At 43.5% G+C, this 20,430-nt stretch overlaps 1 pseudogene; it reads right to left on the bottom strand.

The window, feature by feature from the left end:
• Positions 1 to 1,278, bottom strand: LOC115379539 (olfactory receptor 1019-like; annotated as a pseudogene).
• Between the last annotated feature and the right edge of the window lie 19,152 nt (positions 1,279 to 20,430).

Here is a 20,430-nt window from a genome sequence, read left to right as displayed (position 1 = left end):
TTATCCGAGGATCTGATCAAAGCGAAATGGCCAACGGCTCAGCTTGGTCAGTTTGAATCCATATATAAGAGGATTCATAATTGGAGCAATAAGGAGAAATTCTATAGCAATGAAATCTTGAAGGATTTGAGGTAAATCTTTTGAGCCAAATTGCATGTGCATAAAATGAAAAACAATTGTAACAAGAAACGTGACTAAAGAGATTAAGTGGGGCACACATGTCTGCATAAACTTTGCCCTGTCCTCTTTGGATTGCACACATGTTTTCATGAGGTGCACATAAGACCATGTTATGAAGACACAATAACATAAGTAGATGCACACTGAGAGATATGCAATTACACTGTTTGAAGCAGTGCCAGTGTTAGAGCAAGCAAGTTTAACAATCATCCAGTTTATTCACGAGTCTCTGAATATTTGATCCACACAACTTCAGTCTAGAAGTTAGCAGTATGTTAATGGAAAAAATGAAAAGAGGCGTTATCCAAGAGAAAAGCAACTCACAGAGCCTCTTTTTAGTCATGACAGAGTGGTACTGTAGGGGTCGACATATAGCAAGATATCTGTCGTAAGCCCTTGCAGCGAGAATAGATATATCACCTAAAGCAAATTAGTACACTACAAAAGCTTGAATAAGGCACCCAGCATATGAGATGACATGGCAGGAAGAGAGTAGATCTGAGAGGAATTTGGGGGAGAAACCTGTGGTCCCATAAAGTCCATTGATGCAAAAATTGCACAGTAGAATGCACATAGGCTCATGTAGGTTTTCATCAGTGATGATGGTTATGATGACAGAAACATTCACAAATAAAATTATACAGTACCACAGCAAAGTGAGCCTTCCTGTGGGTATTTACCTTATCGTGATAGGAAGGTTTGCGTGTCACAATGACCCTGAAGGCTATGCCATCTGGGGCTTTATGCTCCTGGCAAGTTTAACCTTGGTGGACAGGCGGATGGAGAGTGGCCAGACGAAAAGGTGAAGAATGCGCAACAGCTTCCTCCAGAAAGCTGTTAGACTTTTAAAATGCTGACTTTACCCGTCACTCAGGGATCTCAAGTGAGAAACGCTATCTCATTTTGCGTGCACTTTTGCTGTATGTGCAGCTAAATGACAATAAAGCTTGATTTAATTTGATTTGATTTTGTCGGGTTGATAAAACAGTTGGTGCTGAAATGAGCCCAACAGATGAGTAAATTTGGAATAAAACCCTGCGGGACCCGTGAAACCAGAGCCCTGAGTGTGATGTTATACAACCATACGATCCTGAACCACAGACGGCAGGAGAAACCGAACCACCTCAAATCCGTTTATCACAGGATGTTTCAGAATGACAAGTTATTTTTGTTAAATATGTTGTAAATATGTTGCCCTGGCAGCCGAGGGGTACTGGCTAAGTTTGCTAGCTTGTGAGCTTGTTGGCCGGGGAGTTGAGGCTAACTGCCTAAGTTCGCTAGCTTGGTAGCTGGATGCCTGGGGACACAGGCCCTGTAGGCAGAGTCACTGACGTCAGGACAGACACTGATGTCAAGACTTAAAGGAAGTGCAATTTGCTCGTTTTACAGGGACAGTTGCAAAAAACGGGCTGTGTGCACTTCTCCATTTACATAGGTGAAATGCCTGGGACAGTATTTATGTGGCCCCAAGACCTTCCCTATCATGCAAAAACAACAAAAAATTTTCAGGCACTGAGGCCTTTAAACTATAAGGTCAGTTGTTATTGTGAAACAAAGCTCTGCTCTGTCCAGCAGGCTAGATTATACTGAACGCTGCAATTTGAAATTGAAAAACTCAAACGTTAACTCTCGCGCAATGTGTCCATAATGCTTCCACACTCGAGTTAGTAGTGGACACGGCTGTGGTGGCTCACCCACTGGCAGAGTAAAAGTTATACGAAAACATGTCTGTTTCTTTTGCCCAATCAACCTGAGTGACTGAGCTCTCATTTCAGATTTCAGATTTCTTTATTGTCATTGTACAAACATACAACAAAATTCAAGTGCACTCAAGGACTGGGCTCATCTATAAAAACTGAGTTATAAAGAGTAATAAAATAATAATAAAATGAATAAATAAACACCTCCATTTCATTCACATTGTACACAATTGTAGCCACACTTCATGTTTCGTGCTGTGCTGTATTCTGTTCCCATCATACATTGTACATGTATGGAAAACCATCCATTTGGCAGGTGTATGGTATATAGTATATTTTATATTGTACTGTATTTGAATCATTTAGTAATTTATTGTGTAATTTCAAAAGTATTTGACAATATAGTTGACTTTTCCTGATCCTTTGGCTTTGGTGCTGTGAAAAACTGCTGTTTGGGGAAACCCTGATTTTTAGAAATTGTATCAACAATTTGGCAAATTCTACAATATTCTGTGTTTTACAGTTGATGCCATTGTCAATATGGAATTCTGTGATTCTGTCCAAATTTTCTGCATCACAAAAATAATATGACCCTACGCTCAGAATGATACCGTCAGTGTGACAAGCAGCTTATAACAACAAAAAGCCATATGTTTGTTTTGTTTGAGAGAAAGAAGCAGAAAACCGTTTGATTATTTTATTTTTGACTTTTTTCCACAACAAACACATGAAAAAGAAAAAAAAAACTGCCAACATTATCAGTTCCAGAAAAAAGACTTCCACACCTTCAAGAAATAGTTTAGTGAAATGTCTTTGCTAAAACAAATCTGTTCCATTTTAACAATAGAAAGCAGAGAGATAGAGACACCCCCTGAAACGTGGGGGTAATGGAGACTTCCAGTTGATTAATATGTGTTTTTAAGGTGTAGCTGTGCCTGTCTTAGGGCCTTTTTTTAGGTGGGAGAGAAACGCCCTCATCCTATCAGAACAACCAAATATTGGAAGATCAATTAAAAGCAGAATACCATTTGGACTAAATTTAGCAAACCCTGCAAATTTTTGGCTTACCTGTCCTTCCTGCTCTTCAACAAGCACGTAGCACGTCGCCTGCACACAAACATCACTATATCACAAATCACAGTGCCATATTAGCCTGCTTTTACAGTGTAGGCTGTATTCATATGGATGCAAGGCACCTTACATCAATAGAGTCAGACGCAACTTGCCACAAAAATAAAAAGCAGTGAGAAAGTAGTTTGCTAGAAATGTTTGTACAGCCATCTGGCTGCAAGCCAGTACTTGCATTTTATTTTAAAGTATTTAGTGAGACTGTAAGAAGTAATTTAGGCAATGTCCCAATCTGCATGTCATCTATAGTATCTAAAGCATCTAGTATCTATAGCATCTAAACTCATAAGGAATAAATTATATAATCTTTTTGCTTGTTTAGATATCCGGCCAACATCTCGATATTTAATAGTAACTATACAATATCTATGTAGTCAGTATCTATCTAATATTGTTTCTGCAGTAACAAGAAAGTGCTGAAGCTGATGTAAAAGACAAGAATGTGCAAATTTCAGAAATCTCACAAAGGAAATCAGGAAGCATAACTAAGAAAGAGATCTTGATAAAATCAATAGTGTGTGTCACATGCATAAGGCACTGTCAAGTAAAAAAATGAACACAGTGCACAAATGTGCAAGGGAATGTTAATTATAAATGAACCCTGTTAGAAACACATTATAAAATACATTCCAAGTAATTATTACATTTAGAAAAGAAATGTTTGATGAAATTGTTGTTCTTTTTTATGAATAGGTTGACAGTTGAGGGTCTCATCTTTTTTCAGCTGCCTTGTCTACACACTTCTGATCTTTTCCTCTATCATGAATCACACCTAGAATTCTGTTTCGAATCTTGGTCAGTTTCAACCCATATATTAAAGGATTCAGAATTGGAGGAAAAATGAGAAATTGTATTGCCATGAAGTTCTGGAGGCTCTGAGATACATCTCTTGGCCCAAATCGCATATACATCAACTCTAAAATCACAGCAAAGCTATAAGTGAAGAGTGAAAGTAAATGTGGTACACACGTTTGCATAAACTTGCTACTATTAGTTTGGGGTTTTATGCACATTCTGATCAGATATATATAAGACCACGCAATAAAAAATGAATGGCTAGCATAAAAAGCAATGTTAAAATAAACAATAGCACTGTTTGCAGTAGTGACAGAGCAAGCGATTTTGCCTATCAGCCAATTCGAACAGTAGAGTTTATGTATGTGTGAGCCACATAATTTGGACTGAGAGATTGTTACTGTGTTCATGAACATGCAATAAAGGGGTAAGAGCCAAGAGAAAAACACTAGCAGGGAGACTCTTTGTTTGGTCATTACAGAGTGGTACACCAGAGGTCGACATATTGCCACATATCTGTCATAGGCCATCACAGCTAAAATGGATAAATCACAGCCAGTCGAGGAGTGAATCACAAAACTCTGAAGCAGGCATCCTGCATATGAGATGACATGAGAAGGAGACAGCAGATCCAAGAGGAATTTGGGGTAAAAGCCTGATGTCCCATAAAGTCCACTGATGCAGAGATTACACAGGAAGATGTACATGGGCTCGTGAAGGCTTTTGTCCACAATGATGGTTACAATGAGGACAATATTTAAAATCCAAATTATTAAGTAACATAACAAAGTGAGAGAGAAGAGAGTGACTTTTTGTTCCACTGTGCAATTTAACCCTAAAAGAATAAGCAGTGATGTCACAGAAACATTATCCATTTTATGAGAGCTCTCTCAACATTTTGTCCATATGAAGTTTGACAACAGTTAAATCTTGGAAATGTCCATCCCACACAGTGCCATTTCAGATAAAAACATTTGACATAGGATCCTGGGTTGCTGGAGCAGTAGAGAACATCTTGTGCTGTTTGTCTCTAGCCTTACCAAAATGGTTGTTGTTCTTTTTAAATCCCCCTGCTCATGACAACAGGAAGCTGGGAATGCAGACAGTCCAATCAGTGCTTTAAGCTAAAAATATCAGTCAGTATGTCAGCCAATGTATTTGCTAGATCAGAACTGGCCATAATCCAGTGTACTGGCTATAAAAGTTCAAGTAACATTAGCAGTTTGGCTTAGTGTAGCAACTTGTAAGGCATTTATAACTATGTTGTAAGAAGAACAAGCATTAACACCTCAAAAGAAAGGAAATTCATTCAGTACTACAACTGCTGCAATCCTATGGTTGCGTCTGCCCAAACAGCCTGTACTCACTAATAGGCAGATTCAAAGATTCTCTCAAGTAACCCAGTATTATTATTTGTACTTTATTGACATATTTTTAGTCCTGTCAGATAGTACATTATGGCCGTCAGTCAATTTCAGGCTTCCTATCCCTTGAAACATATGGGCACATATGGGCCTTACTCTTTACTGATAGTTTATGCCATAAAGGTACCGAATTTTGCCCAACCCTACTGATATAATGTTTAAGAATCTGTGTGTTTGTGTCTCAGCAAACCAAAGTCCTGGTTACATGGTGACGGTTGACCACGCTGACCACGGCAGAGCGCCACAGTTCAATACATTACTGAACTGTACTTGGGTGGCCGTTAACATACCTGTAACATGTGTATGGGAAACACTGTATCGGTAGTCTCTGCCATCAGTTTGTGTGTGTGTGTGTGTGAGAGAATGTGAGGCACACATCGTAAAGTGTGCCTCTCATGTCAAGTGCGAACAAATGAATTTAAATGATTGTAGCATTAGGCTGCAATATTACAGTGGAAGCTGCAGAGGATGGCTGCTGGATGGAGACTGGTCTATATTTTATTACACACTAATATATATATATATATTTAATTCATAGGCCTTCTGTGATTAAAAAATAAATTATCACAAGTTTAGGGCTAAGTGTGTAAGTGATGAAAACTGCTTTGACCTATGTAAGCCTAAATTCACAGTTTTAACTGGTTGCATCAGACATGACTGAATTACTGTAGGACCATTACATGTGACAGCAGTGTGCCCACCACCACTATCTTTGTCTCATTTTGTGACAGGAAAAATCCCCCCAAAATGTATAAAAACAAATATTAAATCTAACGCTGTGTGTGTGTGTGTGTGCAATATTTATTCAATATTCAATATTTATGCTAAATATCTTGATAGCGATACGATATGATTATGGTTTCACACTTATTTGAAATTTTAAGAGTAACAACAGTAAAAACTGAACTTTCTTCAAAAAAACAAAAAACAATATAATTATACCAAGTGGATGTAGAAAATGCAGTAACTTCACAATTTTTTTCAATTGATCAGAGCAGACCAATCATTACAATAAGTTTTTTTAAAAAATCTAACATTTTGTTGCAGCTTCTGCTTTGACACAGTACTTAATATTTTAAGTACAACAGTGAAAATTGAGCAATCCTAATTAATAATACTACAAATGTATAAAATGCAGTTATTTAATAAATCGTCTTCTTCTTTTTTTAAATCAGAACACGCCTATCAGTGTGTCATGCTAAGCCTTACCCTATGCATTTAAACTACTTATCCTTAATAAACATTTTATAATGGTTGGAGGAAAAAGGCAGCACAAAGAGCTAAAATTTAATTTCCCTATAAATCATTAATGATATATCAAAACTACATGACAGTTAATCATTGAAAACATTTAGAAAGCGCTCACGGGACGTAGGGGGCAAAAGTAGATAAAGATTCAAGATTCCTTTATTTGTCATTGTAAGAAGATACAACAAAATTTCATTGCACCAGTGTAAAACGTATCTCAACATAAGCAATAAATAAGAAATAAAAGCAATACGATCAAGTAAATAACATTCACTCTCTCTCTCTCACTCTCTAAGTGCATATTCCACACACTCATACACACACACACACACACGCCCACAGTCATCAGGTACACAGAACCAAAATGTGCTTTGAACATAAAAATAAATAGATATTGCACATGCTAAGTTATTTCAAATCATGTTGTCACATAGCAGCATTCAGTGTAGTGATGGCTTTGGGGTAAAACTGTTCAGCAGTCTGGTGGTGCGTGTTTTTAGTGACCTGTATCGTCTGCCTGAGGGCAGAAGGTTAAACAGATGGTGGGCAGGGTGGGATGAGACCTTCAAGTTGTTTGTTGCTATCTGGAGGCAGCAAGAGGTGAAGATGTCTTCCAAGGCAGGTAGGTGTGTGTTGGTTATTTTCTGTGCAGTTTTAATAACTCTCTGCAGGGCCGTCTTGTCTGTTGCAGAGCCGCTACTGTACGAAACATGCGAATATGCCATGTGTTTATATGCAGCGCATATAAACACCTTATTCGGAAAATTACCTTAACCAGAATATTGACCCTAATCGGAATATGGTATGCATGTAAACGCAGTCAGTGTTGAGGGCAGTGGAGATGGCATCATCTGTTGATCTGTTTGTTCTATATACATACTGGTGGGGATCCAGAGTGGGTGGGAGAGCAGCCTCGATGTATTTCAGCACCAGACTCTCCAAGCACTTCATAACAATGTGTTCAGTCCAGTCATGGCCGTGGGTTGATCACCTATGCTGCTTACCGCTGTGCCTGGGCCGCCTCCGCCTCCACTGGCAGCTTTTTTTTGGGTTTTTTTTTTTTGCAGACGCACCCTGACATAACACGTCTGTGCACTCGGTCAGTGGTGTTTCAAAGATGGAAAGTAGAAAGAGCAAGGGTAGTGCGGACTCAGAGAAAGCAAGAATTAAAAAGAGGAAAGCTCTGGAAACAGACGCAGCAAAATGTGCTAAAATTGGTGACTTTTTCACTAAAACAAGCTCGCTGTTTGAAATGACAAATGAGGACGATGAAACGGGTAAGGCAAGATGTTGAACTTTGCCTGCAAACCACCATTCAAGCTAATTATCAAGTCAGTGAATTGTGTGGCGTTGTGACATATAACCAGTGGCAGTTCTGCCTATGTTGCCGGCCTAGGCGAAATTACTGGCTTGCGCCCTTCCATATTACTGCTCCTACTGCGGCGCCAGTCGGCCACAGCACCGGTCGCTCACCTGTCAGATCCGGCAGACCTGACCGGGTGGGCGCGCATTATTAGAATTAATATGATGAAGAGTATGGTGTAGACCTGCTCTATATGAAAAGTGTCCTGAGATGCTAAATGATTCAGCACTACATTAATGAAACTGACCTGAATTGATCAGAAGGCTTTGCAAAAAGGGGAGATTTGTGCTGAGAATTATGACAATTTTTAAAATGTGATTTGGTGTCAGAAGCAGAGCCAGGAGCCAGTAGTGATGGGGGGATTGCTCCTGTCAGTATGGAAGGAACAGGTGAGCTGTTGTAACAAAGTGTGCGAACAAGCAAGCATTAGTTCCAATACAACCACTTTCTATGCTCAAACGATAGTAGGTAGTGATCCGTTATATTTTTTGATTTTAATAATAATAGGTCGTGATCTAAAGTGGGCCGGTCTGAGGCATGAAACTCCAGGGCTGAAAATGAGTCCCTCTCCGGCCCTGGTCAATGCCACAGATCTGTAGTCATTAAGACCCGTTATTGCAGTCTGTTTGGGTAGTGGCACAATTTTGGAGGTTTTTGGGCAGGTGGGGACAGAGAACTGTGACAAAGATGTGTTGAAGATGTTTGTGAAGACCTCAGCCAGCTCCATGGCACAGTCTTGGAAAACCCATCCCGGAACACCATCTGGACCCGCTGCTTTCCGTACGTTGATAGTAAGGAATGTTTGTAGTACCTCAGCAGTCTGCAGGATGAGTGCCTGATTGTTGGTAGCTGGTGCTGGGGCCATAGCAGTCTCTGCATTCACTGTTGCAACTCATTCTGTTGTGAGGTTTCAGCACAGTGGTCGCCATCTGCCTGAGCTGACCTGTGCTACACCGGATTCATCCTGAGTGTCACGGGGAAGGGGTGGAATTGGACACAGCTGGGAGTATTTAGGAACTGATGAAGGAGAGAGGGAGAAGTCTTGGCTGGAGTCTCCCATACACAAAAGACATGTTTTGTCCTCTTTGAAATTAAAATGTTTGTAAATATTGCAAATAGCAAAAAGAAAATGAACAAGATGCCTTGTCAATGAAGAAGAATCCTCATTACATTCACCACCCCATGGCAGCCAAAGAAGTTGTTGAGCTCCTCAGCCAATGCAGTGCTGTTACTGGTAGATGAGTTGATGTTGTTACTCTGGTTTTGATGTGCCGTATCCCTTGCCATGCATGTCAGGGGTCTGAGATGTTGAAGTGGCCCTCAATCCTCCTCCTGTAGGCTGCCTTGGCATCTCTGATGCCCCTTTTCAGTTCTGACCTGGCAACACATTGTTAGACAACAAGTAACAATCAAAACAATTAAGTAGGCAAGCCAAGCCATATACTAGGTTTTGACCTTGTCTTGTTTCCATGAATATTTCAGTTACTAATAAGTCTATGTAATCATGGCCACAGTATGCACAGGCCAGATCCTTTTCTTTTTGGCTGCTGTGGTGATCTGCCAGATCTGTGAAGGCTGTGAAAGGAGGAAAAACATGAGAAACTTCCTTAGTTGTATTTATAATGTAAAGATTGTTGGTAGCACCGATAAATAAAGAGTAGGCTGTCCATTCTACTAGCATTTTGTTCACATTATAGTGCAGTTAAGTGTTTCACTTTGACACTACACAAGTGTTAGGTTACAATAAAAAAAAAAAAAAAAAAAAAAAAAAAAAAAATAGACATGGGTCATTCCATGTCATTTCACCAAATTTTCAGGACATCCCACATACTTAGGTCTCAAAAAATTCTGATTCTGTCACACACTGCCGTGTTTTCTCATGCTGTTGTGGGTGCGCTCACTCACCTCCCTGCCACACCTCATCAGCGCCGATTTCCCACACCTGTTAACACCCAGCTGCAGCTCCTTACTGCTCATCAGCCAGCCAGCATTTAAGCTGCACCGATCCCCTCATTCAGTGCCAGATTGTCTTCGCAGCATGCACGACTCTCCAGCATTCATCTTCGGATTGACGTCTCGGTTTCGACTCCCACTTGCCTCTGACCACGTCTTCTCGTCTCTGCCCCCGGATCTCCTGTCAAGTATCTCCGCTCCCGTGAGTGCTTCAGGTTTCTCTGTGTTGCCGGCTCCCCGACCCTCTGCCCGTCCACGACAATCCGTCCATCTGCTCCCTCTGGGTTTAGTCCGCCCCGCTGCTTGTCTGCCAGGTTTCGACATTGCTTCCACTTCGACCACGAGCCCAGTCAGCCCCTCATCAGTGCTGCTGCACTCCTCAGAGACTCTCAGGTGTAGTGTGTTTTCCCTTGTGCACTCACCTGCCTGCCTGCTTGAACTGTTTCCCGTTTCCTGTTGTGCCCTCCCCTCAACCACAGAGACCTCAGCTCCAAGCCCGGTTACTCCTCCCTGGTGGCTCTCAGTCCCTGCTCACACTCATAGACTCTGGTGCTGATGCCTGTATCATCGACGAGGGGTTGGTTCAGCAGTTGGGGCTAGAGCGGGTTCCTTTGCCTCGTCCAATTCCCGCTCGGGCTCTCGACGGACATGTTCTGGGAACTGTCACGCACCAGACAGTCCGGGTTCCCATGTTGCTTTCTGGCAACCATCATGAAGAGATCCAGTTTTACATCCTGAAGACTCCTCGTCAGCCTCTCATTCTGGGTTACCCATGGCTTCGTCAGCACAACCCGAACATCAACTGGGAGACAGGGGCTGTCCGTGAGTGGGGTCCATCCTGCCATCTCTGCTGCTTGAAGCAAGCCTCCTCTCAAATCCACTCACATCCATCCAGTTCACCGCCTGACATCTCTGGGGTACCCTCTGAATACCATGACCTCAGTCTAGTCTTCAGTAAGGCCAAAGCCACATCACTGCCCCCTCATCGGCCTTACGACTGCGCTATTGACCTCCTGTCTGGCACAGCTCCGCCCAAGGGTCGCCTGTACTCTCTGTCTGCACCTGAAAGAGAAGCCATGGAAGTTTACATCAAAGACTCTCTGGCAGCAGGCATCATCCGGCCCTCTTCCTCTCCTGCTGGTGCGGGCTTCTTCTTTGTTGAGAAAAAGGATACTACATTGAGGCCTTGCATTGCTTACCGAGGACTGAATGACATCACCATAAAGAACCGCTACCCTTTGCCTCTCATCTCTTCTGCCTTTGAACTGCTTCAGGGGGCCACAGTCTTCACCAAGCTAGACCTTCGCAACGCCTACCATCTGGTCCGCATCAGAGAGGGGTAAACAACGGCAGGAGGCGGGCCTAAAACTCCTCTGAACCAGACCAGTCCATGTCCTCCATGGGCGGTTCAGCAGGATCAGAGTGAGTGGAGTTCTCATCACTTGAAGGATCCCCCTCAGGAGAGGCTGGTAGAACTGAGGTGCAGGCTGTGGAACGAGGGTCTCTCGGTGGATTAGAGGCGTTGGAGGGCTGGGAAGGGTGCTGACAATGAAAGTCAGCAATGAGGTCCGGGTCGAGGATGTGGCGAGAAGGGACCCAGGACCTATCCTCTGGACCATAGCCCTCCCAGTCGACCAGGTACTGGAGATCCCTCCCACGACGACGGGACCGAACAAGACGCCTAATTGAGTAGGTAAGACCCCCATCAATAAAGCGAGGAGGTGTAGTGTGTTTTCCCTTGTGCACTCACCTGCCTGCCTGCTTGAACTGTTTCCCGTTTGTGTTGGAGCTCCTGTAGAGACTGTTAATTTGATTCCTGTGAATATTTACCTGTTGCCTGTTGAAACACCTGCCTGCTATGAACTTTAAACAGTAAAGTAGTTTCTATCTCTACCTGGCATTGTGCTGCATTAGGGTCCTACATCCACACCTGACAGATTCTGGTATAGGTACAGAGTGTAAGTTATGTTTAGTGTGGGTTTAGGTTTTAGGTTTAGAGTAGAGGGTTAGGGTATGGTGAGTTTAAGATCAGGCATAAAGTAAGGGGTTAAGGTTAGGGTTAGAGCAAGGTTAAGGTTTAGGTATAAAGTGAGAAGCTAAGGTTAGGTTTAGATGTAAAAGGGTTAAGGTTACGATGAGGTTAGGTTTAGGTGTAAAGTAAAAACTTTAAGGTTAGGGTGAGGTTAGGTTTAGGTGTAAAGTAAAAAGGTTCAGGTTAGTGTTGCCTCCCTAACTTGGTGGTCAGGGGGCAGCAGGTTCTCCGTCCTGTGGTAAGCAAAGGAGAAACACACACGTTGCACTGGTGTTCACTGCACCGCAGGAGGATTTATTCTTCAACAAAACATACTTCAGGTATCAAACATATTTTTGTCACCTAATGACCTTAGCTATAGCTCTGGATCTTTATAACACTGACATTTAACAACACTGAGCTATAACAGTGACCGTTTTTCTTATAACACTGACATTTGGCAACACTGAGCTATAACTCAATTATGCTGCTCAAACCCCTTAAACACATTCCTATACAATATTTTCAGAAAACACATTCACCTGAAAATAACAAAATATATAAAACAAGCCATATCTCTGGCTAAAACATATAAACACAGTAGCAGAAACACTACAGCAATATAAACAATTTTTTTATAACATTTAAAATAATTTGCCATGTATTTTCACCTTTTGACACTATTCACTGAAACACAATATCGAAACCATCCCATGAAATATGTCTAAGGTTATTCATACTCCATATGCATTTTTTAGATATTGGCAATAAACCATGAATATCAAATTTAGTTACATATAATAATGCAAATAAGAAGGAAATAAATTCTTACACAACAAACTGCTAATGACTTTAAGTGCATAATGATTTAAGTGTGTTTAGTGGCTTCACACATTTATTTTCTCAGCCATTTGGAGCTAGCTTCTTCCACACACACACATACACATACTATTCCACACTCCAAAAGTCCGCTAGCATTAGCAAAAGTTCGCCTAGCTATCCATACTGATTCACATCACATTCTCTAACAAATCACTTCTGTGACCTACATCTGCAAAACGATCTCAGAGGTTACATGTTTAACTCTTAAAATCTTTCATGTACACTCATTTTAAGTCGTATTTACTGACCTGTGGTAAGCAAAGGAGAAACACACACGTTGCACTGGTGTTCACTGCACCGCAGGAGGATTTATTCTTCCTCTACGCATGCCGGAAACTCCTCTATACCACCCAAGCGCAATGCGCCCTCTAGCGGCTTAAATGTGAAATAGCAGTATAACAATTGAAATGTTGACATACAATGACATTATATGCACAATGAAATCAATGAAAATAAATGAAAAAGATGAATTAAAAAAAAAATAATAGGGGGTGTCTTTTTTCTTGCTTTTATCATATTTATTTTTCTCTTAACTGTTTTTTTTTTTTTTTTATCAACTATTTTCAACCCTCTACACTCTCCCTCACTTAAAAGAATGTCTCCTGACATTTGTTAACTCTCCATGTCCATCTTTTAGTGCACAAAAGTGTAGCAATTGTGACAATATGGCTGTGACTGGATGGTGTAGGGAAAAGGAACAAAGTCTTGAGTCACTGCAAAGGGTTGGTTGGGTAAGAGGGCGTTCACGTCTGCACTCCAATGCCGGTATGATGGCTGGCCCAGAGTGTCATATGTGAGCCTTTCTGTTGGCTTCCCTCTCCGTTGGGATCTTCTCACTTCTTCTCTTTCTGATATGTTTCTGTCCACAATCCCTTCAAGTTGATCAGGCTCTTCCTCAACTAACTCTGGCCTATCCTGAGCCTCCTCCCTGTCCCGAGTTCTCTCTGCTTCTTGTCTGACAGGAGGACAGAACTCTCTGGCTGCAGCACGAAGCTTAGGCTGATTTTGAGGAGTCTGCTGCGGCTTGATAGGTCATTGTTGCTGAGGCCTTATAATTCTGTAACATGGGATTCTGCTCCGGAGGTCATGATGATAGGTATAGTCTTCTTCCTCATCAGAGCTGTTTGTTACTGATCTGTTAATATCTTTTTCAGGTTGTTTTGGTCTTTTCTGTCTTGACTTTTCTTCCGCAGGAAGTTCTTCCTCAAGAGGTAGGTCATTTACTGGCAGGAGCAGATTTCTGTGGAGCACACGGAGGGACTTGCTACCTCTCTCTGACTGTACTTTATAGACTGGTCCATCTCCCAATCTTTCCACCACACGATGTACTACTTTCTCCCAATACGCACGGAGTTTACCTGGACCTCCTCTTTCTGAGAGATTTTTCACCAGTACCCTGTCGCCTGGCTGAAGAGTAACACCTCTCACTCCTGTATCATACTGTTTCTTGCCCTTAGCTGAGGATTTCTGGCTGTTGTTGTTGGCAATTTGGTAAGCTGCTCGCATCCTGTCTGCCCACTTTTGTGCAAAGGACTGATGGTTGCGTGCCTCAGTGTCTCTCCTGGAGTTAAAGAGCAAGTCAATCGGTAATCTGGGAGCTCGGCCATACAAGAGGAAGAACGGAGAATATCCAGTGGCCTCATGCCTCGTGCAGTTATAGGCGTGCACAATATGAGGCAGATGCTCTTTCCATTCACTCTTCTTCTCCTCTTGCAGGGTGCGCAACATTTGAAGCAGGGTGCGATTTAGTCTTTCCACCGGGTTGCACTGTGGATGATAAGGAGTAGTACGAGAATGAGCAATTCCTGACAGTTGTTGTAGTCTTTGGAACAGGCTGTTCTCAAACTCACGTCCTTGATCATGATGGAGCTTCTCCGGATACCCAAAACGAGGTATAAAATCCTGAAATATTTTTTCAGCTGCTGTCTTGCCTGATTTGTTCCTCGTTGGGTACGCCTGAGCAAAGCGTGTGAAGTGGTCGACAAGTACAAGGATATACTCATATCCTCCCTTGCTTGGCTCCAGATGTAAATAATCAATAGAGACCAACTCAAATGGTGCACTCGTGGTGATAGATCCCATTGGAGCTCTTTGAGGAACATTGGGACGTTTTTGTTTGATGCACACACATCTCTTTGTCACATAGTCCTCAATGTCTTGCTTCATGTAGGGCCAAAAAAACCTTTCACGGGCGAGATGGATTACTTTTTCAGCACCTACATGCCCCATGTCGTCATGCAAGCTCTTCAACACCATAGATTTTAGTTGTTCAGGGAGGACAAGCTGTGTGTTTTGCTCTGTTTTCCGGTAGAGTATTCCATTATCCACCTCTAGTTTGTTCCACTCATAGAGTAGTCTTATTGTCTGTTTCCCCATTGCCCGTTTCTCTTTTTCATTTGGAGTCCATGCGTTGAGTTTCAAGGACACAATTTCTTTTATCGCTGGATCTTCTTGTTGCGCAGCTCTGATGTCTTCAGGGATGACACTTGAAATGTTATCTGTCAGCACAGGATTTTCAACTACACAGTTGATTTGTAAAGCAGCCACCCAGGGAACATCATTGTCTCGGACTGCTTTGCACCCTTGCCACACAGCTGACACAACCTCTGGTGACACTGTCTCTGTATGCTCACCCATTTGGTATTCAAGACTCATTGGGTACCTGGATAACATATCAGCGTCTGCATTCATTTTTCCCGGTCTATACTTGATGTCAAAATGGAAGTCTGCTAACTCCCCGACCCACCTATGTCCCACAGCATTTAACCTTGCAGTACTCAGAATATAAGTCAAAGGGTTATTATCTGTATAGACCGTGAAGGTGGGGGCATAATACAGATAGTCCCGAAATTTGTCACAGATGGCCCATTTGAGCGCCAGGAACTCAAGTTTACCAGAGTGCAGGTGATAATTCCTCTCGGCAGGTGTTAATGTCCTAGATCCATATCCAATGACACGCAGTTTGTTGTCCTGGCGTTGGTACAATACTGCTCCCAGGCCTTCATTTGATGCATCTGTATGCAACACAAATGAGAGATCGAAATTCGGGTAGGCCAGGATGGGAGGGTTAGTCAGTATCTCCACAAACCTTGACAACACACTCTGATGTTCAGTGGTCCAAGTAATGGGTGTGCGAGAGGGGAGTTGTCCTTTATTCCCCTTCTTCCCTTGACCTTTACCCTTGCCGGTCTGGGGTTTGGTGGCATCAGTCATATCTGTTGGGCTCTGGAGGAGGTCAAATAGGGGCCTTGCCAGTCGTGAGAAGTCCTGGATGAATGACCGGTAATAAGTCAGGAATCCAAGCAATGTCCGGAGCTCTCCGACTGTGCGGGGTCTCTTCTCCTTCAGGGCAACCACCGCTTCCAAATCCTTTTGGTCAATCTGGATCCCTTCCCCTGACACAATCCTACCAATGTACCGGATTTTCCTCTTGAAGAGTTCACATTTTGCTGGACGGAGTTTGATGCCGTGTTGTCTCATCCGGCAGAGCACTTCTCTCACGTGATCCACATGGGCATCAAACGTTTTAGAATAGCAAAGGACATCATCCAAATATGGCACACAACATTCATCTCTAATGCCCTCCAACACTCCTTCCATGCATCTCTGGAATGCAGCGGGTGCATTTGTCAGCCCGAATGGTATTCGCACCCATTCATACAGCCCCCAGGGGGTGCTGAAGGCCGTTAGATGCCTCGACTCCTCACTCACGAAACCCTGATGATAGGCACTTCCTTGATCTAGTATGGAAAACCACAAATTGCCTCCCAGGCTGTCCAACAGATCCTGAATCCGTGGCAAGGGGTGTCGATCAGGTATGGTCTTGCGGTTCAGTCCCCGAAAATCTACACACAGGCGCAGACTTTGGTCTTTCTTGCGCACACAGACCACGGGAGAGGAATTAGCTGACACAGATTTCCTGATCCAGCCTCTGTCCAAGAGGTTTTGCACGTATTCCTTTACCTCTTTGTATAAAGGTTTTGGAATGGAGTTGTAACTCTTCTGGACAGGGTTATCATCTACTGTGTTGATTTTCAACTTTAAATCAGGAATACAGCCAATATCCCCCTCCTCTCGAGCGAACACGTCAGATTCTTCAAAGAGCATTTGGCGTACCACCTCCTGCTCACCCTCGGTAAGATGGTCTAAGTCTACCGGTGGATGCCATTTGACCTGGGAATGAGGTGCCACATGAGCTTTGTTGTTCTCATCCTCATGGTGGGCCGTAGCACTGGCTTGGGTTGAGCACAGGAGAGTGTCACAAGTCCGATTGGTAGGTGTCTGGGGAGTTGGAAGACTACTCACAGGGTTGAAGTCTATGATCTCTTCAAGGAGGCCCAGAACTGTTTTTGGAGGTAAGAATATGTCATGCTGTGTGGAATTCTGAATTGGAATTTTCACAGTTTTTGAGGCACCGGCTGGCACATCAACAAGAGCAGGAAACAGCTCCAGTCCCTCTGGTAAGTTGCTCTCCAAGGCCGGCTCAAATAACATGGTCCCTCCCTCTGAAAACGTTCTGAGGCGACATTTTACCTCACAGATTTGGCCCCTGTAAACAGTGAGTCCTTTCTTCCCAACTTTCACGACAGGGTTTGCTGGTTCTTCCTGAAATGACATTTCATTAAGAGCAGAGACAAGAGTTTCAACGGTGTGCTTCCGGACACTCATTGCCTCAGACAGTAAGTCCAGTAGGCCGGTGCAATTCGGCTGTCCATTGTTTTCCATGATGATCTCCTCAATCACGTTAAAACCTAGCAGTGGGCTGGTCACACAGCTTCTGCTCACTAACATTGGCACACATATTGCTACACTCCCATGTTTTTGACTTTTGATTTCCAACAGGACTTCAATCCACCCATCAACAGTACAACTGTCCCATCAGCAGCTGTGATTTCAAGCGGGAGGTCTGGCAGTAGGCTTTCAAGGGGTTGGATTTTGGCATTTGGTAAAGCTTGCTCCACCCAAGACTTCCCCACCATACTAACCTGCGCTCCACTATCCAGTAACATTTTAACTTTGACCCCATTTAGGTGACAGGTAAGCATACATCTACCACCGATCAAACTGGCTACACACTTCCCTTTTGTGGTACTGTCTCGTTTTTGTGACTGGATAGCTGGTGCTGTTTCATCTTTGGGACATGAGTTTACTGTGACAGGGGACTCTTCACTCGCTAAGGTCACTGGTGGTCCCTCCCCAGTGACCTCACTCTGTTTCCCGACGAGTTGTTTTTCAGGAGACAGCCGATGGCTCGGTGTCCCTCTTGTCCACATCGAAAACAATGAGTGCAGCTGTCATTTCCTTGTGTTACACACTGCTGGCATTTCCCTTTGATTTCTGATTTTGTTGACTGTTTTGTGTGTGTTGGAGTAGCATGGGTGTTTTCTGGTGCTGTGCTCACTACAGGTGTGAAAGCTTTCTCCAGACTCTTGGTCAAAGATGAAACTTGTACTGTAAGCTCATGTATGGCAGTGCGATTAGCTTGGAGTTCTGCCTGCATCTGAACATCGTTCTGTTTGTTCCTGTCATGTTGCGCTGCATTGACACTGACTGCCTTTTGTTTGTGTGTTTGACCCAAACGATTTTGTCTCTCTGTGTCTTCTCTGTGTCTTCACGACACAGAGAGACTTCACTCTGCCTTCGAGTGTGGGCAGTTTGGCCAAAGGCTAGCTGAAAAGGTGCAATTCAACAAAAAAAAAATGCTCCAAAAAAGATAGCAAAGTCGATTTAAAGGAAGAAAATGAGGTGTTTTATTGTCCTTTCTTACCAGCAGTAAATAAGGCAAAAAAAAAAATACAGCCAGAAAAAAAAACACTATTTACAAAAGTCAGTCTTGGCACCACTAGGTCTGCACCATACGGCAGCCCTTCGCTGACTGACTAGGAGGGGGTAGATCCCCTCTATTTAAAGGCAAGGCCCCTCCCACTGGACCATACCACCTTTAATTGAACATAGGAACAATTATTTTTCCAAACAAACAAAAACATTTAAACCCCTGTACATGATTGAAGTACCTTAAATCAGTCAGTCACATTACATTATTAATATTACACCATTACCAGGTTACATTATATTTTTATTCACTGGGATGGTGCAGTATAAGCGGACAAAGCACCTGCCTACTCATCAATCAGGCAGTATAAAAGGCTGCCTGAAACTGTGCTTGGGTCCTTTGACACTGCCCAGGACCAGGAAGCACTGCGGTAAGGACAAGGACACATTAGAAAACAACTCAAAATATCATTATCATTATTTAAATAAAGAGTTCTCACCTCACTTAAGTGTTTGTGTGTGTTTGTGGTAACCTTAACATGAACAAATAGCACAGGAAACAGCATTGTTGTCATATGTAGCTCAGTGTGTGCACCCACCAAACTATACAGAAGCATGCTACCTGGCTACCCTGTTGCATGTGGAGTGAGTGATGGTGTGGTGTGCTGCTGTGGTGTGTTACTAGTGGCAGGGGAAACTGCCACATTACCTCCCCCCTCTCCTGGCGCAGCCGTGGTGGTCAGCCGAGACAGGTAGTCTGCCAACAGATTGTTCTTGCCAGATTTGTGGCGGATCCTGAAACTGAAGGGTTGCAAGTCAAGATACCAACGTGTGACCCTAGCATTGCGGTCCTTCATTGTGTTGATCCATGATAGAGCTCTGTGGTCTGTTTCCAAGTCAAACTCCCTTCCAAGGAGATAATAGCGCAGACTCTCCAAAGCCCATTTAATGGCTAAACCCTCCTTCTCGATTGTTGAATACCTGGTCTCCCGAGGCTCCAACTTACGGCTGAGATACAACACTGGTCTCTCCTCTCCCTCATCCCCTTGTGCCAGCACAGCTCCAATGCCAACATCAGAAGCATCTGCCTGGACCACGAAGCGCTTCTGAAAATCAGGACTGCAGAGGACAGGTGAGGAACACATGGCATTCTTGAGAGCAGTAAAGGACTGCTCACATTCTGGGGACCACCTTACAGGGTTGGGTTCCCCTTTTCGGGTCAAATTAGTCAGAGGGGTGGCAATAGTGGAGTAGTGGGGAATAAAGTTAGAGTACCATGCTACAAGGCCTACGAATGACCTCACCTGCTTCTTGGTGCGTGGGCGTTGGGCATTGCGGATGGCTTCAACCTTGTCCACAAGAGGGCGGATGTGGCCCCCTCCAAGCTGAAACCCCAGATACTGGACTTCACCCTTGGCCCACTCACACTTCTGAGCATTGAGGGTCAAGCCGGCCCTCTCAATGCAGGTCAGGATCTGTCTCAGATGTTGGAGATGGTCCTCCCAGGAATGGCTGAAGATGACAACGTCATCAAGGTATGCAGCACTGAAGGATTCGAACCCTCTGAGAACCGCATCCATCAACCTTTGGAATGTTGCAGGCGCTCCATGCAGTCCAAACGGCATTACTGTGAACTGGTACAGTCCTGACGGTGTACGGAAGGCAGTGTACTGTTTTGAGGTCTCCTCCAAAGGAATCTGCCAATAACCTTTGCAGAGGTCCAACGTGGTTATGTACTTGGCATTTCCCACACGCTCGACCAGGTCATCTATGCGAGGCATGGGGTAAGCATCAAAGCAGGACACGGCATTAACCTTCCTGAAGTCGATACAGGGCCGTTGAGAACCATCCTTCTTAGGCACCATCACCATGGGACTGGACCACTCACTGTCAGATGGCTCGATCACCCCGAGATCAAGCATCTTCTGGACCTCATCCTTTAGGCACCCCACCAACCGTTCTGGAACGCAGTAC

Source organism: Myripristis murdjan, chromosome 21 (assembly GCF_902150065.1).
Source record: "Myripristis murdjan chromosome 21, fMyrMur1.1, whole genome shotgun sequence".
NCBI lineage: Eukaryota > Metazoa > Chordata > Actinopteri > Holocentriformes > Holocentridae > Myripristis > Myripristis murdjan.
This window is presented reverse-complemented; position numbering and strand designations above follow the sequence as displayed.